The sequence below is a fragment of the Lactuca saligna genome, chromosome 4, assembly GCF_052625555.1.
Source record: "Lactuca saligna cultivar CGN05327 chromosome 4, ASM5262555v1, whole genome shotgun sequence".
Lineage (NCBI taxonomy): Eukaryota > Viridiplantae > Streptophyta > Magnoliopsida > Asterales > Asteraceae > Lactuca > Lactuca saligna.
In genome coordinates, this window is record NC_136420.1 from 12,634,053 (window position 1) to 12,659,242 (window position 25,190).

Consider the following 25,190-nt stretch of genomic DNA (forward strand, 5'->3'; position numbering starts at 1 on the left):
AATTAAACTTTCATTATACCTGGTAAAAATCCGGATGTTACACTGATACGGCGGACCAGTCACACAGTAGACCCGAAATGCATGGTTGTTCTATATTCTGTTATGTTATGTATGTTTTACATGTTTTGGACCGGAAGGTCACAGCTCGGAAGGGTGTATGCGTGGTTGGTATTCTGGGGGTATCTCACTAAGCTTTCGGGGCTTACAGTTGTGGTTTAATGTTTTTCAAGTTCTTCAGGAGACCGTGGCAAGGCGAAGGCGCGATCGTACCGTTCCTCATAATTTTGTAGTAATGTGATCCTGGAAACACTCTAAATGAATTGTATTGAAAACCTTTTGTAAACATTTTTATGAAAATTGGGTTGTTTTGAAAAATTTAAATTGGTTGTATTTTTCGGATGTTACAAGAATGGTCCATGTGGTTTGTGAAAACTTGCGTATTTGGTCCTTAACTTATTTTTTGTAACTCGTAGAGTCCTTATAATTTGCCTTTGTTACATCGTTGGTCATTATAATTTACTTTTGTTGCATCGCTGGTCCTTTTCCAACATAAAACTACATTTTACCCTTGTTAATTTCTTATTAATTTATTATTTTTAATTTATTTATTATTTTAAAATTTAAAAATAAAATAACTCACCCCACTAACCCACCTAAAACTAATCCTCCATATCTTAATCTATGAAATTACATTTTCTTTTACCCCTAAATTACCAGGCACCATACATAACAAGAGTCTTCGGAATCCTCCAATATAGGAGAAAATACCTTCTTCGACGACCTTACCTCGTTGATGACCCTCAACTCCCTCTTTCCCTCATAAAGAACTCCACACACCTCTGAAAAATCTACTTACCAATGAGAATCTCATCAATGATCGTTGTTGGTACAGGGTTGGAGCATCACAATGGGTTCTACCCACAATTGGTTTGTCTTATGTTATCCCTTTTTAGTTATTTCAGGTTTGAGAGATCGATCAATTTTGTTTTGTATTTTCAGAAATTGATCAATTTTGGAATTCATTTAGATTTTAGGTTTTTATTTGCGTTTGTATTTCCGTTTTCAGTTGATTTGGTTCTATAATTTTGCTTTCTGGTATTATTTTTCTTTTCCAGCAATAACTTTGATTTGTGACTGGTTTGGTGGTTGTGGTAGAAAATTTGATGAAGAAACGGTGTGGTGTGGTGTTGGTTCACCGGAGTTGGATGATAGGAATGAGAGGGTGATGATCGACTTTGGTTCACCGGAGTTGAATGATAGGTTTTGATTTGATTTTGTATTTCAGTTTTGGTTTTCATCTAATCAGGTTCTATAATTTTGCTTTCTGGTATCACTTTTCTTTTCCGACAAAGGTTATGTTGAGTTCGGTGGTAGTACCCATGTGGTTTGTGAAAACTTGCGTATTTGGTCCCTAACTTATTTTTTGTAACTCGTAGAGTCCTTATAATTTGCCTTTGTTACGTCGTTGGTCATTATAATTTACTTTTGTTGCATCGCTGGTCCTTATCCAACATAAAACTACATTTTGCCCTTGTTAATTTCTTATTAATTTATTATTTTTAATTTATTTATTATTTTAAATTTTAAAAATGAAATAACTCACCCCACTAACCCACCTAAAACTAATCATCCATATCTTAATCTATGAAATTACATTTTCTTTTACCCCTAAATTACCAGGCACCATACATAACAAGAGTCGTTGGAATCTCTTAATATAGGAGAAAATACCTTCTTCGACGACCTTACCTCGTCGATGACCCTCAACTCCCTCTTTCCCTCATAAAGAACTCCACACACCTCTGAAAAATCTACTTACCAATGAGAATCTCATCAATGATCGTTGCTGGTACATGGGTTGGAGCATCACAATGGGTTCTACCCACAAATGGTTTGTCCTATGTTATCCCTTTTTAGTTATTTCAGGTTTGAGAGATCGATCGATTTTGTTTTGTATTTTCAGAAATTGATCAATTTTGGAATTCATTTAGATTTTAGGTTTTTATTTGCGTTTGTATTTCCGTTTTCAGTTGATTTGGTTCTATAATTTTGCTTTCTGGTATTAATTTTCTTTTCCAGCAATAACTTTGATTTGTGACTGGTTTGGTGGTTGTGGTAGAAAATTTGATGAAGAAACGGTGTGGTGTGGTGTTGGTTCACCCGAGTTGGATGATAGGAATGAGAGGGTGATGATCGACTTTGGCTCACCGGAGTTGAATGATAGGTTTTGATTTGATTTTGTATTTCAGTTTTGGTTTTCATCTAATCAGGTTCTATAATTTTTCTTTCTGGTATCACTTTTCTTTTCCAGCAAAGGTTATGATGAGTTTGGTGGTAGTAGTGGAAAAGTCGGAGAAGAACGGTTGGGTATGTGTTGGTTCATCGGAGTTGAAGAAATGGAAGAAGAAGAAGGTGATGGTGAAGACATCAATTTCTTGAAGGTGAAGATGAAAGTGTAACATCTCGAGATTTAGCAGGTATTCCCGAACCCTCTTCTATCTTTTCCTTGTCCCTTGTAGTCCTTGGGTCGGATGTGAAGAGCCAAGAAAAAGTTTAAGGGCCAAAGTTTGCAAACATTTGGCTAGGAGGGAGTACGTTGCACGTACATAAGAGTACGCTAAGCATACTAAGTTCTCCTTAGTATGTTGGGCGTACACTTGGCGTACTAATGTCTGGGGGAAAACCCTAATTTTTAGGGTTTAGGGCCTATATAAGCAAAATGATGAGCATCACACCTCCCTTACCTTAGTCTTCACAGATTACATTCGTCCTCCCCAAAACCTAGCCTTTCCTTGTGTGTTTAATCTTATTTGGTGTGTTCTTGAGTGCTTTAAGTGGAAGGCAGTGCATCAAAGTGTTGGAGAAGAAGACCAAGCTTGTAGATCTAAAGTTAACTTATGATCAAGAAGCTCCAGAAGGTATAAAGTTCCAAACTTTATGCATATATGCTTAGATCTCATCATTTTACTTTATTAGAAGCATTCCTTGTCCCAAAAGCCATAAGATGGTGCATGTTGTGTTTTGGACGAAAAGGGTTGTCCTTCAAGACTCCTTGAGGGACCTTGAGTGATAAAAATGAGGTCCCATTAGCTGTGTGAGTCCCATGCATGAAGAAATAATGTCTTAATCGATTAAGACCAAGCATTAAGAACTTTATGGAAGTCCAAGGTGATAAAGTTCACGACTTTATGGATCCTAGGCATGTTAGGTATCTGGATCTGAAGTTTGGGCTTAAGTGCTTAAGCCATTAAGCACTTAATAAGGTTTTGGTAAACTGTTGAGTATGCCCAGTGTATATCCAGTACGCCCAACATATTGGGTCAACCACCCCTATGGTGGTCAACATCTGGTCGAGTACGCCCCTCGTACTGGAGGAGTACGCCCCGCGTATGTCCTCTGTTGGGCCTTTGTCAAGTGGGCTTCGGATGTTGGGTTGTTTATGGACTAAATGGAATTAGGCCTTTTTTGGACTTTGTAAATAAGATATTTTCGGCCCAGTAGTGATAGTGGATCATGAGATGAGGCCCAATTAGGAAGTTGGGCCCAATTTGGTAAATTGGGCTGATAATGGGCTTTTATATGGACTTTCAAGTCAAGGAATGGGTATTTGGGCCTTGGCCCAATAAAGAGAGTGGACTTAATGAACGGTGTGGAAATTTAGTCATGAAGGTTATTTTGGGTATTAATTTGGTGTTTATTGTGTAATAGTTTGGGATTCCCGGTGAGACAGCAGTTAGAGATTTGTAGTATTTTCAGCACTGCTAGCAAGGTGAGTTATCCTCACTATATCAACAGGGTCTAAGGCACCAACGCCGACCCTTTATGGATTTGTATCCGGATTATGGCATGATATTTTTGTTGATTACATTCTGGTAGTTAGGATGGTGATATGCTTATGCTTAGTAACTTGGTTAGGTTAGTGTCCTGGTTATAGGATGATGTTATGTTAGTGACCGGTTAGGTCTGTATCCCGGTTATTAGGATGTTGCTATGATTAGTGATCTGTTAAGATCGGTTTGACTGTTATATGATATGATCTAGTGTATGATATTTATGTGCACATGTTTGTTTTGATTTGGGTTGGGTTGAGGCGGTCCTCCTTTGTGTTGTAGGCCAACATACCCGGCAAGCGCTGCAGATAAGCTGTAGGACCTACGAGGCGGTCCAGTCAGGCTGAAGGCTCATTATGCATGATGATTTGTATTTTTTGATATGATATGTTTATGGTTATATGAGTATGGTATTTCGGGGGTATCTTACTAAGTTTTTGGGGTTACAATTTCAGTTTGTTGTTTCAAGTACTTCTGGTGATCGAGGGAAGGCGAAGGCATGATCGTACTACTCCTCTTGCTATTATGATTTGATACAGGGATACTCTGATATTTATTATTTTGAAACAAACTATGTAATTTTGAATGGTTTTAAGTGTTTTGAAAAGGTTTAAATTTGGCATGATTTTTTTATGGATCTTACAAAAAGGAACTAAAGTTGGAGGTGAGTGGGTGAGAGATGGGGGTAATGATGGGTCTGAAGGGTTTTAAGCATTCTAACACTCCTAAGGCGTGCATGCAACCCTAAATACCTTGGATCTATGTTTTCTCTATTATACATGCAAACTTGAACTTTCCAAGGTATTACCCTAGCTAGCATACAAAACTTTGATACTTGGGTACTAAAACAAGTTAGATAACATACCTTTTCTTATAGTTGGAAACCTTAGACCTTTAAGAACTTAGTGACCCAAGTGTTGCACCTCAAATGGAATCACACAACACCACCAACAAATGGAGGAACTTAATAAGAGATCACTAGCACTTCATAAAATCGGCTTGCCCTCTTGTGTTTCCACTAGTCACTCCTTAGTGCCACTTTTGTGCCAATTTCATGACCTAGAGGGGTTCTTATATAGTGTGGCAAACTAGTGTTACACCATGTAAACCCTAATGACTTTCCATATCCCTCATGCTACACAGGTTAAAATCTCCATGGAGTATACATGGGTTACCACATGGGTTTATCCCAACATAAAGAACTATGGATCATAAGCCCACTTTATAAGAATGAATGATTTACCAAATCGACCCCTTATATTTAATTAGTCTCTTTTGATCACAAAATTAATTACAAATTAATTCTTCATCAATACTAATTAAATAATATGATTTCATATAATATATTAGAACTTATAATATATTAATAAACCATAAATAACCTCTTCTCAATTATCCATCCTTCAGATTGTTCTAGTGCCATGCAACCCAAATGGACCATGCTACTCTCGGGTCAAGTACATACCAACAATAGTTATGAGCTTAGACACCTAATCCAACAGTCTCCCACTTGGATAAGTCTAATAACTATTACTACAAGCATGACTCCAACCCAACTAGCAATCGTAGCTCTTAAAAGCCGCTATCGAACGTTGACCTAGTCAAAGACGTGTCCATTAGATAAGGGATCGTATATTCCTCCATTCTAGATATCATATGGACTAAGACATGGATTATAATCATTCTATATGTTCATCTATTGTTTCCCGATTTCCGATTTATGACGGCCGAATAATTGAATAAATCAAATTAGTCCAGGCCTGATGTCATCACTAAATCATCGAGAGCCCCACATATATCGCTTTTATCCACATGGGGTAAAAGGAACGGATAAACTTCAACCCAAATGCTCGATTTTACTTACTCATCAAATTGCAAACAATGATATGTTTTATAACATCCAAGTAACTGGTGCGTTTACATATGTCAATGTGCAAACGACTTGTAACTACAACTCACTTGTCTCCATTTCAAGTATATAAGATATTATTGTCCCACAATCACTCGTGATAAAATCCATGAAGTGATTCATATGAGTGTGGGTTGAATCCAATACTCGAATCTTTTTCCAATAGTACTCATGAACACTACAGTCACTTTGTCCTAGGCAAACTACAAACCCATTCATGATAGTCTTGCCTCAATACCTACATCCAAAGTATGATCGATTGTGGATGGTTTGAATAACCTAGTTATTCGGGAAGTCAAAACATGAAAAGTGAAACACAAGAATAATCGAATCCAATATGGTCTCAGAACTTATGAATATAAATAAAACACCATTTATTTAATCACCATATTTATTACATATTATTCATTGTATAATGTTTCGATTTATCAACTTAATACTTGAATTAAAACAATAGTTATGCCACGCTCCAAGCATGCACACTATGTTTGTCTAAACAATAGTTATGCCATGCTCCAAGCATGCATACTATGTTTGTCTATGGTCCTTACTTTGTGAAATAGATTATATGAAAAAACATTTCAATGATGCTCACTTCACAATTCCAAATCCGTATTGCAAGTGTAAGAATTCGAAATTTTTTTCACTGCTAGAAATTGTTAGATTCTAAACTATCATGCTCCGATTCTTTTTTAACGTCTAGGTACCAAAAGTCACAGATACTTGACCAATGATATTACAAAATATTCCTTTAGAGATTGTTACAAGACAATTCCATGGAAATGACGTCTAAATTTAAAGTACATTCCTTTGAACATCCTTCTTGCATAAAATTTTCTAACTTTCTTATCTGTTCTTCAACTCCCAATATGGAAACATTCTATATTTTCCATACAACAACTCATTATTAATAGACTCCTGTCTATTCATAATAATGTCAATATGGTCCATCAATTAGTATACATCCAAATGTCCTTAAGCGACAAATCTTTGGCAAACCTTAGTTTGTCCTCAACAATTGTTTAACAACCTTAGTTAAATCCAGTTCTATGCCTTTTGCCCACTTAATGCCCTAGGCATTTGGAAAATTTAGAAAACAAGAATATTATAGCATATGCAATTCATCCTATACCCGAAGCGTATTGGACACGATTCATAATGTCTTACATAAAGACATGATACTTGATCAATCTTTTGCTATAATATTTCTATTTGCCATGTTCTCAAAATTCGAATTATGAAAAAAGGGATGTTGTAATCATAATCAAATTTTGAGAATGCAATTAGCATTTCCATATATAGAATTTTCTTATGTTGAACCATTCCAACATAACCTTCATATATATATGTTTGACTAAATTTGATTAAAATCTCACGCTATAAGTTTTTATATTTGAAATGAAGTATAAATTCCTCTCCCTTAATTATAGTAAAACAACTTTTCAAATCCACAACTTTGCGAATTGAAACCTTTATTTTTTATAATTAACGTTGCTAACTTGCAACATTTTCCATAATAACTATGCTCCCACTAGCGTAATAATTATTATCTTTCTTGCATGACACTTATGCTCCCACTGGATTTGACATGCACCCAAAAACCAGCTGAACTTCTAGAAATCAATACTTATTGACTTTCTTACCAAAGTTCAGATTTCTGATACGATATGTTTCGATAAGACTTTATCTAGGATTCTCAAAGTCATACACCTTTCCTTAGATAACTTGCATTTGTGTCTAAAAGATTTCAGAATTTACTACCATAAATCTGTAATGTTTAGACCCTTTGCCAATTCTCACAATTCAAATTATGAAAAGGGATGTTGTAATCATAACTGAATTTGAGAAATGCAAATATCACAATTCTATCTCCTTAAAATCTACTTAGTGAAAGTGTTTCCTCACTATCATTTTCATGAGTCGGAGAGAAACCTTATGACACTTAGATTTAATGGTGTATGTGTTTCTATCCATGTGAATTTGTCATTACCATAATCACAAGACAGTAACAAATCCATAATCATATGGAATGCACTTGTTCAATCTTAATTTCCTGCTACCTGGCAGCACAAGGGCCTACCATTGCTCCCAAGTTGTTATGCAAACAACTGAGAACTCATAGAACTCACATGCATAGTCAACTTTAACTAGAATTGGTATAGAAACAAGACTATGTCAACAGAATAGAAAATTTGACAATTGATTTATGTCAATTGACTATATTACCTTATTACTTTTTTTAGTTAAAAAATTGGTATTTAGATATAATTTTAGCATATCTTTCTATCTTTTTAATTGTACCATTTCTAGCACAATACTACCGGTTCATATTTAATACAATTTATCTACTTAGTCATTCAGTTTTTCATTGATTTTTTAATTGTGTGATCAGAAATCGAAAAAATGCCCTTTAAAGTTGAATACCATTGTTGGTGATCTCTATAGGAAATTGTTTTGGTTTGGATTTTCAAGTCTAAAAGGAATATAATAAAACTAAGACAATTTTACTACAAAAGGGCAATATGGTCTTTTACCTTTTTTAGGGTTCTAATGCACAAATTGATATAGACCCTAGTAACGATTTATATCCCCTTCTAGAGGGTATTTTGGTTGACTTAAAGGAGCCCTTTAGATGCAACTTTAACCATTTGTTTTGTACATGTTGACATCACTCCAATCGTTATATGACCAAAACATGTCCCAGAAGTCAAAATGATATATGACCAAAACTCATTTGATGTAGGAAATTCCAACAGTCTTCAAATGAAAAACATGATTTTTTTTTTTTTTTGCAAAAAAATGTCCTAAAGTATAATAATAAGTTATATAGTTTCGTTGGGACTAAACGACTATATAAGTCAAATGGTTAAATAGTCAACAAAGGGTATTTTGGTGAAGACTATTCTTTAAATTTAGACATACACTAGTACAAAAAAATGACCATTACATAACTATAGTCACACATTCAGTGACCATACTACAATTATATTCATCAAACATTATATTTCTTTTATAACTAAATTCACCTATAGACACATATAATAATTGTAACCATAACTAAATGCTACTTACACTCATAATATTTGTTTTCTTTCAAATCCAATTCATCATTTTTTGACGCACATATTAAAATGCACATGATCATAAACCACTAAAAGTAAGTTGTTTTCTTTCTTTTACTAAGTCACTAGTAAACACCATCTTATGGATACAATATTTAATGTGACCATATGTATCACCTATTAGCTACATTGGATTTTATGTGTCTATATAGGCACCATGATACAGAAACATATACAATTGCTTTATGTACCCATATAGTTATCTATTATCTCTTATAGAAAAAGTATCATAAATTTAATATGTAAATGTGGCTAATAGTGACATATGACCATAGTGTTCAAGTGTGGCTAATAATTATCGCGTTTGGTATAACTAAGTGTGGTTAATGTTTTGATTATCTATACAATAACCACAAAAACTAATTTAAATGTATCCAAAAACAGTCTCTAAATTTTTTTAGTGACCTTTCGCCACACTTTTAATAAAAACTGTGACATTTTTTTAAAAAGTGTGACCGTAGGTCATTTTTGTACTAATGATAATCAATGAGCCGACATTGGTGCCTTCGACTCGCCAAACATTGTGAGAAGTCTCACCTCAAATTGATGATAACTAAATCACATAAGAGCTGCTGCTATAGGGCTCCTCACACCGAACATATCCAAAATCACCCTTAATCAATAATTCGGGTAATAACCCATAATCAAAGGTCCAATCAAATTCTATTATGCTTAGGGGTAAAAGACTATTATACCCTACCCATACTTGTCCTAACCAATCGTGGTCTGAAACCAAAATGACACAAAGCCCAAAATGGATTCTGGTGAGTATACCCCACGTACCACCATTATAGGCCCAATGTACAACATGCTCGAAGAAAAGGTAATGAGCTGAAACCCATTACGCAGCGTACCATGAAGGTACACATAACGCACACCTCATGCTGCCCAAACTCCACTCCAAGTTCTTAATACCTTAATAGTTAAATTCTAACTCCCAGATCTGACTCTAAGGGACATCTTAAGTAATAAAGTTCCTGAATTTATGACTTTGTGTAACATCCAGGTTATTAAATAAATAAATAGGCAAATTAATATGAATAGTAGCCTTAAAATCCATAGTATTTAGTGGGGTGTTGGTTTTAGGAAGACAAATGTCATAAGTTAGATTATTCGGGGGTTAAATTATAAATTCGAGATTTATTTTGTAGAGATTTTAGAAGACAGGGGGATATTTGGTAAGTATTAGACTTAATTTGTAAAGGATTTTAGGAGGCAGAGTTAAAAAGGTAAAATATGGACTCACTTTGAAAGAAAAAGGGAAGGGAGGGACCAAAGATGGTATTTTGGAAATTAGTTAAGGGGATCGGGTGTATAAACTCGTCACCCTTCCGGAACCCTAACCTTAGGAGTATCTTCATCCGCCACCTTCACCATCCTTGTCCCTCCACTCCTCCAACCGCCGTATGGCCACCGTGAGCCCAGATACCACTGCCGCCATGCTCCTTGCTGCAACGAACCACCAAAGCCGACCACCACTTGTTGCTAACGACGATAGAAGAAGAGAGATGGAGGGTGAGTGGCCATTGTTTCCTCTACTTTCTCCGGTAATGGCGAACTCCTCCACCTCCTTCGCTATTCGGTCATTCCTCGCGTTCATCGCCATTGTCGCTCCGTCGACTATCATACATTGATGGTATTCTCTCCGACCACTCCATACCACCATAAAGAATGGCTGTGTTGTGAATGTTTCAAAAGTTATCACGAGCGTGTGTGGGTGAGATGTTGGCTATAAAACGCAAGAAGACCACCATGGCAGCCAACCATGGTGGCTGTCACCGGGAATGCTCTTCTGCCGCCGTAAGTGTTGTTGTTGCCGCCATGCTACCCTATTCTGCCGCCACTAGCCACCATGAAAGGTGGTTGTGGGCGTGTTGTGGTGTTTATGTTCGTTTGTTGCAATGATATGAGGCTACAGGAGCTTTTCTTGACCGGAGATCTGAAGAAAGACCCCACCACGACCGTCGTGAGGTGGTGGCTGCCACTCTCTACCGCTGCCTACCGCCACAAGGTGGTTGTGCGTATGTGTGTTTATTTTGGGATTTGTGTTGTAAATTGTAATAAGAGTAGGAATAATAAAAATGAAAACTCATAACCACCACCGTGAGGTGGTTGATGCCGCCTCTTGTCGGCGTGTTGGGTGGCGGTTTGCTCTGTTTATATTTAGACTTCGTTTGAGACAATTGGACTAGACCCATAACCACCACCATGAGGTTGTGGCCGCCGCCGTGAGCCATCGTTGACCATCACTACCCGAGGTGGTAGTGGGTGATGCCTGACTTAGGAAAACCCTAATTGTCCTAATAAAACCCTAATGGGCCTAAGGACTTGGATTTTGGGCCTAATTAGATTGTGATGGGTTGAAAACCCTAACTAGGGTTTAGAAAACCCTAATTTTGGAATTATTGGTTTGGACTTATCGGGACCTGCATTTTGGTCCATTAGAGTGAAGTTATGACTCAAGCCCGATTTCATTTTGTGATTGGACTTAATGGGTTAAGTAGAAACCCTAATTGTCATCCTAATCTTGTTTGGGCCTTAAGATGGGCCTTTCTAATGGGTTTTGGTGATTGGGATATTGATGGACCATCAAAGAATAATCATATGGACTAAGAATAGATGGATGGGCCTTAGGGAAAGGCCCATGTGAGGGGTTGGGCCCAATTTGGAAAATTAGGCCATAGATGAGTCATAACTGGGCCTTGAGGATTATGAGAGGTTGGACCATTGGAATACCAAGTGGTTGGACTGGACTAAATGGTTCGGCCTTTAGATAGGCCCATGTAGAGGTTTCGGCCCAATTTGTAAAATCGGGCCAGATGTTGGGCTTTGATTTATAGTTTGACTTTTGGGCATTTGGATCGGGCATTGAGTTTGAATCAAGCTAACATGGGGTAAAGTAGTCTTTTACCCCAAGCATGGACTTATGAATATGTGTTGGAACCCAATTATTGATTTGGTGTTGTTTTGATGTTGACAGTTCAGGAACTTGTCAACTAGCAGTTAGAGTTTTATCTTCAGGACTTCAGCAGTGCGAGGTGAGTCTTCTCACCATATCAATGGGTCTAAGGCACCAAGGCCGACCCATCTTATGTATGTAGTACACTAGTTGTAGTAGAGATATGTGGTATGATAGTTAGCCTTATGCCAAGTGATATGCTACTGGTTATGTGATATTTGCATGGAAGACCCCCAGGAGAGCCCATGGCAGTTGGATATAAGTCCATGTAGGGGAGCTTGTGTCATTCCTAGGTAAAGACCATGGGGGAGCCCATGGCAGATGGTATAAGACCATGGGCAGGAGCCCACGACATCCTTATATGATTATGTATAAGTTATGTTGTATGACAGATATTTCTATGATATATGATATGCTAGTTGACTATTATGTTATTTGCATGGAAGACCCCGGGGGAGCCTGTGGTAGTTGGAAATAAGACCATGTAGGGGAGCCCATGGTATTCCTAGGTAAAGACCATGCGGGGGAGCCCATGGTAAGTAGGTATAAGACCCTAGGAGGAGCCCACGACATCCTCATATGTTTATATGCTTGGCTTGTGTATGCTAGTTGATTATGTGACATGTGGTACGATAGTTGTTTATGATAGTATGTGATATGCTAGTTGTCTTTGTGATACTTGCATGGAAGACCCCGGGGGGAGCTCGTGGCAGTTGGATATAAGAGCATGTGGGGGAGCCCGTTGCATTCCTAGGTGAATACCATGGGGGAGCCCATGGCATGAAGGTATAAGACCTTGGGAGGAGCCCACGACATCCTTATATGGTAGTATGCATGGCTTATGTGGTAAAGATAGCTTTTATAGCTAATATGAAATGTGTTATGTGGATTGTGTGTCGGGTATGCTCTGGGGAACTCACTAAGCTTCATGCTTACAGTTTTGTTTATGGTTTCAGGTATCATTGTTTTGGAAAGGAAGGGCTCAGCTTGATCACAGTGCATACACCCGTGTTTCGGCAATATATGATTTTGGGACGAACTTTGATGAATGTTTTTAGTTAATCATGTTTTTGGAATGTTTGGATTTAAAGATATATACGTTTTAACTATATTGAAAAATGAAATTTTTACCCTTGATTTTTGGGTCGTTACACCTTGCATGGCTTAATGGTGTCCAAATCAAATCCCTATATTCATAACTTCACCAAGAGGCCACTAACTCATTCATGGAAGATATATACTCTTCAAGATTCAATTTTTTATAACTTAATGACCTAAAAATGGCTATAAATGAGGCTCAAAGATTCTGGAGTAACTTCCAATCACAATATCCAAACCATGGGATCAAAACATGCTCATAACATAACCTAAAACTAGATCTACATTAAAGAACCATCAAGATTGAAACTTTATACCTCCAGAAGGAAGATTAAGGTGAACAAGGTCTGGATCTTCAATTTCCAAGACAAACAATAATTTTCTAATGATCTCCTTCTTTTCCAAGATGCACCATGAACACTCTAATACATTTAAAGGCTTAAGAATCTCACAACTGGGGATAGGGTTTCGAGGGAAATGCTTTAGAGGGTGGAGGATGAAGGTAAGAAGTGTTTCCAATAAGTTAAGGTGTTTAAATAAGGTCCAATAAGTTAGGGTTTCGAGGGAAATGCTTTAGGGGTTGACCCTGCCTCTCGTACACCCAGTGTACGAGGGATACAATGATCAAATAAGCCAAGTAAGCCCAACGTACACACCTTGTACGCCCACCATCCAAGCCAACCCTATCCCATTCTAACTTCCGAAGGCCATAAGTTCTACGTCCTAACTCCATTTTTGGCGTTCTTTATATGCTCAAAAAGGTAATGAAAATCCTGAAAATCCCATCTAATCTCCTTTGGCATAAAACCTTCTGAACCATAATCCTTAATTCGACGAGAAGTCCAAAGCATCGCTTTCACCATTATACCCTTAGACTCCAAAACACAAACCGAAAGATTGGATCACGCAACTTATTTAACCCACATCCAATTGGGTCTAAAACCCAATTTGTTGAATTTTAGGTCCCTAACTTGATCCATTTAATGCCTATAATTCCAGAAATCAAAAGCTTCTCGAAACTGAATGTTACAAATCTCCCCCACTTAAACTGGATTTCGCCCTCAAAATCACTCGTTTCTGCTTTCCAGGCACCCAGACGATTTGACCAATTTTTCCCGAACCCCGCTTCGGGCTAAACGACGACTCATATATATGGAAACTCTCTAATGATACAATCAAAATCCAACTTAGCAAGACTCACCTACCCTTCCGATAAACGAATCCATGCCCTACTTACTTACTCGAATCAAAACCCAGGAATCCAATACCTTGTTTGACTTTCCGACATATAAAACCATTTTGAAACATAGACAATACGACTACACGTTGCAATCCAAACCGAATAAAGTCCTTCCAATGTTGAATTATCTTGTTGACGCCACTAGAGAAACAGAATCCCTGACCATGCATTATTGCCAAAATGAACATTCATAGAAAGCAAAGGTGACTCCCATCGGTGGTCTCATCGCTATGTGCCAACCCAATGCATAACTCACATCCTAATATCCAAAGAATCAAATATTCATCATATATGAGATCTTATGATCCTATGGGACCTTCTACTAAGTTGAGATATAAAATCCCCAATAGTTTGCTACATCCAACAATCTCGCACACGGTCACACTATGAGACTCCGCCCAAAGTCTAACTGTTACAGGCTATTTGAGCCTAAACACCACATGGGGATGTTATTTGTTAGCCACAGATTCATCATACTCTAAACATGATCCCCCTCCATATTCGATCGAATTTCTATTGGGTGTCACCCATACTATCATAATCAAACGGGCCTTACCCATGGGTGTCACCCCCTCGAGGGCTATACAAGCCTAACAACACCTCAAATCCAAGGATCCTCATTCCAAAAAAGGAGTGGTCAACCAACAATAAATTCCGACTCGACCCATGTGTGCGTTGTGATCCTCCTACAACCCAACAACCATTCCTACAATAACCTATCCCAACCTGCTTAATGCTACGACTCCATCACAGACTTACAACACATCCCCGATAGTATATCAACCTCATTTAGGCTATGGCTACTCCATAGTCTGACAACACTCCCATAAATTCCATGAGCCCAACCTATGGTCATGCCTTTCAACTACCATACCAACCCACAATCAATCATGAGTCGAAATAACATCCGGCTATTCCCCAGTCAGGTGTTCGGGTCACGCTTCGAACCCCAAAGCTTTCATTAGTCAAGAATAGGCAATGAGGATCTAACATGACCCTTAACCTGAACCTAATCGCATATCCACTATAACACTCAGCTTCATATTTGCTTCTTTATTTGGGGTTGCATTCCAATGTTCAGTGGTCATGAGGCTTAAGGTCATGGGAAAAGAAGAATTTTGCCCTTTTCGGGTGTGAGAGTTATGGTCAAAGTGATCCAAGTGTTCGATTGTGTCTTCGGAGGCCAAGAGTATAATCGTAATTTGATATTTCAATCTTTTATGGATTTCGGGTTTTTGTTCAGGAGCTTTTAAGGCTTGGGTCTATTTTTAGAAGCGTAGGGTTTTTTGCCACCTTTTCGTGGATACAAGATCCGGTAGAAACGGACATGAGATGAGGAAGTTATGGCATTTTGAAGAAATTGGCAGAATTGGCCCCTATGGAAATAGTTGGCAAGGCGGTCCCATGCAAGCGAGGAAGGATATGCGTGTCTGGCTGGGTACGCCCAATATAGTTGGGGGTACACCCAGCATAATGGTCAGAGTGCCAGACCCTAATTTTTAGGGTTTGGGCACTATTTAAACATCTTTATGAGCTCAAGGCTCTTTCATTCCCAACCTCCTTTGCCTTCTAATCCTCATTTCAAAAACCCTAACCTCATTTTGAGTGATTGTAAGATCTAAGTGTGTTCTTGGTGTATTCTTGCTCATTTTCAATAAAAGGGTGCTTGGTGCTAGCTTGTGTTTCAAGGAAGGACGTTTAGATCCAGACCTTTGGCTTCATTTCTAGCTCATAATAGGTAAAAAGTTCTAGCCTTACTCATTAGAAGTCGAGATCTAAGATTATGTGGGGTTTGTTCCCATTTTGACCTCATGGGTGAGATCTAGTGGTTGGACACCATTCCAGGAGCTTTGAGTTGCTACTTTTAGCATTTCTGAGGTTATAAGTTCATAATGCTGCCACCTTTAAGGTTAAAAATCATCCATGCATGTTCTATGTGGATTATGTTGGGTCTTAATGGATTAAGTTGGTTGTTGGGTCTCGTTGAGTCATGTAAATGCTTAAAGGTGCCGACTTTATGCATTAAGAGCTAAGTTGGAAGGTCTTCTGAGGTTTCAATGGAAGGACTTAATAGATCAAGTCGTGAAATAAGTTTTGGATAAACAGCAGTTATTCCCCGCATAACTAAAGGTACGCCCAACGTACCTCCTGGTTCTCGTGATCTGGAACTCCTCGAGTATGTCACGCGTTCGTCGACCTGATGGATTTTGGGATGTTGCGTTTTGGGCTTTTCTTTCCTCTAGGCTACTTTATTGGACTTGCTGTTTGGGCCTCGGGTCATCTGAGATTTATCAATGGACAAGGAATTATTAGGCTTTAGAATAAGGCCTAATTTGGAAAACTAGGTCATTAGTGGGCTTTTATGGATCTCGTAGTTTTGGGCTTGGGCCGTAGTTGTGGGTCTAGTTGGGCCAGGGGTAAAATGTTCATTTTACCCTAAGTATGGATTATGGAGTATAGTTTGGAACCCAATTCCTAGATGGTGTTATTTTGGCATTGATAGTTTGGGAGGTCGTCAGGGCAGCAGCTAGGGATTTCTTTCAGTGAGCCTCTACATTCGAGGTGAGTCTCCCTTCGTGAATGTTACGGGTGGAAGGTACCAAGGCCGACCCTTTATTTATTGCATAGTATGATGGTTGTCTGTGTGATAATTATTATCGTTCAGGTACTGCTTGATAATTATGTGATTTTTGTATGTTATTATGTGGTAGTGGTAGGGGTGAAATAGACCCCGTAACCAGTTGAAATAGACCGGAGGGTAGGTCGGGCACCCAGATATGCCTGACAGTATGTTTATGTATGTTATTATGTGGTAGTGGTAGGGAGTGAAATAGACCCCATAACCGGTTGAATTAGACAGGATGGTAGGTCGGACACTCATATATGTCTGACAATATGTTTGTGTTGTTATTATGTGGTAGTGGCAGGGGGAAATAGACCTTGTAACTGGTTGAAATAGACCAGTGGGTAGGTCGGACACCCAGATATGCATAACAGGGTATGTATGGCACCTAGATATGCCTTGTAGGATAGGTCGGGCACCCAAATATGCCTGAGAGTATGTTAATGTTGTATGTGGTATGTTGGGGGAACCCACTATGCTTTGTGCTTATAGTTTTCATTTTGTGTTTCAGGTACTACGATTTTTAACCAAGGGAGCTCTGGATGATTGCAGGGCATACACCGCATGTTTCTGCATTTTATAATCTACTCTGATTTGAAACAATACTCATACATTTACTTTATTAAACTTGTATGGATATTGTTTGGAGCACTGTTTTATTCAGTTAAAATTGAAATTCCTGGTCTTATTTTTGGGACGTTACAAGTTGGTATCAGAGTCTTAGTTTAAGAAATTCAGACATACTCTCGGGTGTGTCTGTACTCAAACTAAGGATTTGGTAAGTTTTTCAAAAAGGAATACATTTTTTAGAAAAGAGTTTTCTAAGACAAGAAAGGGTGTGGTGCATGCAATCACCCGAGCTCAAGTAAGTTTTCCCAAAATACCATACATGTTGATTATGATATATGATATGATTATGAGAATTGCATGCTAGATTAGGGCTAAGGATCTGCTCAGGATTTTATGATAGGAGAGATGCCTTTATATGCCTGATTGTATGAGCTTGTAGAATTGCATGCTAGAATGATTTTCAGATAATGTATGCTTTAAATTGTATGAGGTTAGGATCTTATAGCCCTAGAATGAGTGATCTGGCCTTATTTCCTATTCCTTGCTTGGTTGTGGTCCTAGGGTAGAGTCTTTTATTCAACAGTCTATTTGATCTTGTATTGTGTATAATTTGCATGCATAAGGAAATCGGAAGTAAGAATGGAAGTTTCTTGCATGAGTTATAGTATATAAGCTTGAATGTTGTTTGATTATTCTATGGATTGGAGCACTAATACACAAATGTTTCTTACTTTGTGTTTTGTGGGACTCTTAAGTGATGTGAGTTAGATATTAAGTGAATATGTTAAGTCACATATTATAAAGATTGAATAATCTCAGAGTGATGGATTTGACCCTATTGCACAACTCTCGTTTTAGACTAACTGTTGTAGGGATGAGTCTTTTACTCGAAGGATTATCTGAGTTTTATTACACGTGACTATATTTATGAGGTAGATAAATGAAATTATGGGGAGTTCTTCAGCAGCTGATGGCAGAGTGAGGATGGAAAACTAGGAAAGCCTAGGAAATGCTTTAGTGGATTTAGTTGTGTTGTTACCAAGCATTAGAGTATCAGTCTGAGAGGGTGACTTAGAGGATTTAGGATTATCATTGAGGAAAGTATGGATAGGTGTGGAAGGTAGTATTGGGCCCGTACTACTAAAAGCACACGATTCATACTCGAATTGGGGAGAGTCTTTGAAAAACTAAGAAACATATGGGATGAGGATTCTTGGGTATATTCAGATCTCTTGCATGTTGTTTCGGTATGGTGTTGAGCACTCAAAGAGGTGGTTTAGGTTCTGGTTCCGGCTTAGGTGAAGGTGTTGAGCCAATTAGCGAGGAGTTGCTGGTGTTTATCTCATCGGATATTTCTAGCAATATTTTGGAGATCTTGGATGAATGCTTGGACGTGTTCCATGCTGAATTTATGGCTATTGTAGGAGCTCGCATACTTTCTTTCCGGGAGTTCTATGCTAATGGAGCTCCTGCATTCCATGGAGAGAGGGACCCCATTGTCAGTAGGAGGTTGTTAGCGGATATGAATAACGCGTTTAAGATGATTTTATGTCCTGAGGAGGCAAAAGTCAGATATGGTTCCTGCCCATTGAAAGACAGGGCACAATATTGGTGGGAAGAGGTTGGTAGTGAGTTGGGTGATGATATTGTTGACGCTCTATCATGGGATGACTTCTTGACCAGTTTCCAAGATGATTTGCGCCGACGATTGAGGTGCAGTAGTTGACACGAGAGTTACTGGATCTTTTCCAGACTACTAGGTCACTGCCAAGTTCTAGGAGAGGGCCTTATTGGTAACGCAGTATCCAACAGACGAGGAAATGAAGAAGGTGACGTACCATGATCTGCTGTGGGATGATATCACGGAGTTTGTGAGTATGTCAGGGTATGAGACCTTCAATGATATGGTTTGTATAGCTCGAGAGTGGGAGATCAATTTGGAGCATATTGAAAAGAGGGGATCAGATCAGGTGCACGCAGTGTAGGATCCCGGAAAGAGAACCAAGACTTTGGATCAGTGTTTGAGAGGCCAGCAGGGCCGAGGTCAGTACAACACGTGTGGAAAACCGCACGATGGAGTTTTTCGTTCTATGGGTTTGGGTTGCTTCAAGTACAACAGTGTTGGCCATGTCAGCAAGGATTGTACTCAGGGGGAAACCCATTATGTTTCCACTACGATCAGATGGGCCACAAGAAGGCCGACTATCCAATGTTGTCGGGAGGAGCAATGAGTGTGCTTGTTCTGAATACTTTGAGGATCACCGATGGATGAAAGGGTAGGACAAGAGCCCCAACGGAGAGGAGTCGGGCTTTGCAGTGTCAAACAGGGGAGCTCTGGACTTAATAGGTGATGTTGAAGGTATTAATCTTTTGTTTTCTTTTTGATTTTTATCAGTATTTATGTTGTTTGGGAACCTTGCATAGGCTTGTGTAAGCGTATATTTGGTTTGTTTGTCTGCTTATGTTTGGATTATATTTTCAAGAAATGTTATATGCTAATTGCATGCGATGAATTATTAGTGGATAGTGAACGGTTGTATCTTGTATAGTGGGTTCCAAGTGTTCGGTTTTTATTTCTGGTTTTGGTCAAGATCGGATAAGGGGAATTGGGTGGAAGGTTTTTGGTTTGGGTTCATAAGGTTGGTTATCCAACATCGCCATAATGGATTTAGCAATTATTCTTGCCATTTCTTTTGAGGGTGCCAAGGGAAGTGGTCTATTGTTGATGTTTTGGTCTGAGCATCTATTATTTGGATTTCAAGATTTGAGTGTTGTATCATTTCAAAGTATCTAGGGGTTATCAGTTTTGCTGGGATTCAGGAAGTGTTCACCTAGTGTTTAGAGGTGGTGTGGTCTTTTAGGTTGGGCTAGTGATGGAGCACTAGCATTAGTAAGTGCTAGTTGTCAGCAGATCGATCAGTGGGGGGGTAAGAAGGATTGGGAATCCTTCAATGCTCATGTGCTGTAAGAGCTTAGTCGAACCAAAGTGGGGAAGAATCATTCAGGTATTAAGGAACATAAGCAATTTTGAAACTAGGATGGGTGTCGCATCCCCGTCAGGGAGGAAAGTGGTCGGGTGGCCGTCTAGATTGATGATTGTGTGAGCGGGGAGTTCGGAAAGCTTTCCAACATTTGGTTCGCGCCTTCTTGGCATCAGATAGAAGGCTTTGGGGGACCCATGTTGGGGTTCCAATCATGATTCGAGTTCGGTTGGGGATTTTGGTTTTATGCGTGATGATGTTCGGATAGATAGATTAGCAGTAAGGCATTGGGTGTTGGTTGTGGCAGTGTGGGAGTGTTGTAAGACTGCGGGGTGGCCCATAGCATTCACTAGTGTCCAGTTAGCGTAGAAGTGTAGTAAGACTACTAGGTGGCCCATAACATTCACTAGCAGTCAGTTAGTATGGGAGTGTTGTAAGACTGCGGGGTGGCCGTAGCATTCACCGGTCCCTGTTTAGCGGTGAGATTGTGGAAAATCTGTGGCTTTCTCACGGATTTATTTAGATGGTTTAGGTCAAGGCGAGTCCGCTCACAAGGTTGTGGAAGAGCCACAACATGTTTGGAATCAAGAAATGGTAGGTCGTGGGAGACCATGAATGAGGTAAGACTACAATTGGTCCTGTAGCGTCCAGCTTAGCTTCTGGTTTAGTATTGAGATGGTTCAGGTAATTATTGTCGGTCGAAGTTTCCTTTCAGAGGTCACGTGGGGGTGAGTGTGAGGGTGTTCTTTGGCTTAGCAACTAGGCAGAAACCCGTTAATCCAAATATTTGGAAGATAAGTTGTGACCAAGGACATCTCAGTTACTTTTGGAAAGAAGATAGGAGGCAGCGTGATGCTTCAGGCACTAGTAGTGATTTGAGGATTTGTGTGTGTGGAGTATCTTATTTATCGAATGTGATAAGTCACTTGTAGCAGGATTAAATAATATCAGAGTAATTGATTTGACCCTGTTGTGCAGCTCTCGTTTGAGTCTAATCATTGCAGGGATGAATCTCCTACTCGAAGGATTATCTAGGCCTTATGTCAAGCATATGTATTCTGCGTCTGGTTATGGTTAGTGAATTTTTCTGTTGGTAGCATCAAGATGATCAGGGTTAAAGTGTATGTTTGTTCTATTATTCGATAAAGGGTAATGTTACAACATGGGTGGTCTGTCAGGGAGTCAGACCAAAGTGGATTTCAGGTTTCAGAAAGGTAGAAGTGGTTTCCTACGGAAGCTTATGGTTTGTCTTCCTCTGAATGGAAGTTCGGTTTGGGTTTGGTTGTCTAGGGAAGGTTGTTTTATGTGCAAAATTTTTGTTTGCTTTCCTCTGGATTTGATGCGAGTGTTATTAAGGAGAGATTTCGAGGATGGAATCTAGTTTAAGTGGGGGAGAGTTGTAACACTCGGTTTCATATTTGGTTCTTTATCCGAAGCTGCAGTCCAATCTTCAGTGGTCATGAGGCTTAGGGCGAAGATTTTGGCCCTTCTCGGGTGTGGGTGTTATGGTCAAAGTGATCCAAGTGTTTAATTGTGTCTTCGGAGGCCAAAGGTATAATCATAGTTTGATATTTCAGTCTTTTATGGTTTTGGGTTTTGTTCAGGAGGTTTTAAGGCTTGGTGTGTGTTAGAAGCGTAGGGCTTCTCACTGACTTTCTGTGGATATAAGGTTTGTTGGAAACGAACTTGTGATGAGGAAGTTTTGATATTTTGAAGAAATTGGCAGAATTGGCCCCTAATGGAAATAGTTGGAAAGGCGGTCCATACAGGCGAGGAAGGATACGCGTGTCTGGCTGGGTACGCCCAATATAGTTGGGGGTACGCCCAACATAATGGTTAGAGTGCCAAACCCTAATTTTTAGGGTTTAGGCACTATTTAAACATCTTTATGAGCTCAAGGCTCTTTCATTCCCAGCCTGCTTTTCCTTCTAATACTCATTTCGGAAACCCTAACCTCATTTTGAGTGATTGTAAGATCTAAGTGTGTTCTTGGTGTATTCTTGCTCATTTTCAATAAAAGGGTGCTTGGTGCTAGCTTGTGTTTCATGGAAGGACGTTTAGATCCAGACCTTTGGCTTCATTTCTAGCTCATAATAGGTAAAAAGTTCTAGCCTTACTCATTAGAAGTCGAGATCTAAGATTATGTGGGGTTTGTTCCCATTTTGACCTCATGGGTGAGATCTAGTGGTTGGACACCATTCCAGGAGCTTTGAGTTGCTACTTTTAGCATTTCTGAGGTTATAAGTTCATAATGCTGCCACCTTTAAGGTTAAAAATCATCCATGCATGTTCTATGTGGATTATGTTGGGTCTTAATGGATTAAGTTGGTTGTTGGGTCCTATTAAATCATGCAAATGCATAAAGGTGCCAACTTTATGCATTAAGAACTTAGTTGAAGGTCTTCTGAGGTTTCGATGAAAGGACTTAACGGATTAAGTCGTGAATTAAGTTTTAAACAAATAGCAGTTACGCCTCGCGTAACTAAAGGTACGCCCAACATACCTCCTGTTGGTCACGATCTGGAACTCCTTGAGTACACCCCACGTTTGTCGACTTGATGGATTTTGGGTTGTTGTGTTTTGGGATTTGATTTCCTTTGGGCCAATTTATTTGACTTACTGTTTGGGACTTGGGCCATTTGAGATTTATCATTGTACAAGGAATTATTGGGCATATGGGTTGGGCCCAATTTGGAAAATTGGGCCATTAGTGGGCTTTTATGGATCTCGTAGTTTTGGTATTTGGGCTTGGGCCTTAGTTGTGTGTCTGGTTGCGCTAGGGGTAAAATGTTCATTTTACCCCAAGTATGGATTATGTATCATATTTTGGAACCTAATTGCTAATTGGGTGTTATTTTGGCATTCATAGTTTAAGAGGTCGTCAGGGCAGCAACTAGGGATTTCTTTTAGTGAGCTTATGCATTCGAGGTGAGTCTCCCTTCATGAATGTTACGGGTCGAAGGCACCAAGTCCAACCCTTTTATTTATTGCACAGTATGATGGTTGTCTGTGTGATAATTATCATCGTTCACGTGTTGCTTGAAGATCATGTGATTTATGTATGTTATTATGTGGTAGTGGCAGGGGTGAAATAGACCCTGTAAACCGGTTGAAAAAGACCGGAGGGTTGGTCGGGCAACCTTATATGCCTAACAATGACAATATGTTTATGTATGTTATTATGTGGTAGTGGTAGGCGATGAAATAGACCTTGTAAACGGTTCAAATAGACTGCAGGGTAGGTTGGGCAGCCATATATGCCTCACAGTATGTTTGTATTGTTACTATGTGATAGTGGTAAGGGTGAAATAGACCCTGTAACCGATTGAAATAGACCAAATGGTAGGTAGTGCACCCAGATATGCATGACAGGGTAGATAGGGCACTTAGATATGCCTAATAGTATGTCTGTGTTGTATGTGGTATGTTGGGGGAACTCACTAAGCTTTGTGCTTATGGTTTTCAGTTTGTGATATAGGTACTATGGTTTTGAAACACGGGAGCTCTGGATGATTGTAGGGAACACACCACATGTTTCCACATTTTATAATTTACTCTGATTTGAAACAATACGCATACACTTACTTTGTTAAACTTGTATGGATATTGTTTCGAGCACTGTTTTATTCGATTAAACATGAAATTTTATGGTCTTATTTTTGGGATGTTACATCCACCATGCGCCACTACTGATGCATCACACATTCGAGCAAAATGTCCTGATTTCCCGTTACGTGCAAACTCAATCTAAATCGCGACGAGAACTGTCTCTCCATTTGACTAGGGTATGGAACTCCTCCTTTTATTACTATTAATCCAAACGTTTCTCTCCCACTTGGATTCAACTGTGCTCTGCCAACCTTGTAATCAATGGATTTCCGAACCATCTCGCAACCTCATTACACTACTACTATGCTCCCGATCCTCCAAGAACTAGGATTCCATTACCATACAAGCTAGGGTACCCACTCCCCATACCATCTTAAACACCTCACTACCTAAGTAGGAGAAATTGTTGCACCCAAAACACCTTCCTATGATCCGATCTCAAATCTTAAAACCACCTCAGCTGAGGAACTCGAACTATAAACCCTTGACCTAAGTGAACGGATCACCGATCCAACAATCCACTTGCTGAACAACCGATGCACTTAGAAACCTTGCCACCAGATGCAGTTCAAATCCCCTTAAAAATTACAAATGGCTGAACAACCCCACGTGAATAATGCATCACTCACCCTAGGAGCGATAGGTCATAACTATTCTTACCCCAATAATGGTGGCGACTGTCTCAATGAGCTAATCAACTATCAACTGGTAACCAACTCGAGTGATATAAGCACCTCGAACCCTTAGTTTATTATCCCAGAAAGGACACCCAGCTACCATGAGAATCTTTCCTAGAAGCTTTTGATATGAGGACCACACTTACATTCTTGAAAACATGAATATGACAGAAACTCATCCTAAATTCGCGTTCTCATCACCCATATCACTTCTTAACCATGAAAGATCCCAACCATCTCAAATTTCATTAATTAAATGAACTTACACTGGAACTCCATCTAGCCCACTATGTTGAATCTAACACATCAATCCGGCTGCTGATCCTCCGACAGGACACTCAGTTCGCTTCCACCCAAGACTCACACTAACAATGGCCGACGCCCTCAGACCAACTCGTTCAAATACACTCCAATCATGACTCTTAGCTTGCAAAATGGCATATGACAATATTTTATGATCCTTAGGCGACATAATGTCTTAACACCCAGTCACATACGCAAAAGCAATTAAAATTCATGAAGGAATACATACCCACGAGTTCTTGAAGTCTTGGCGCTGCCTCCTGAAAGAT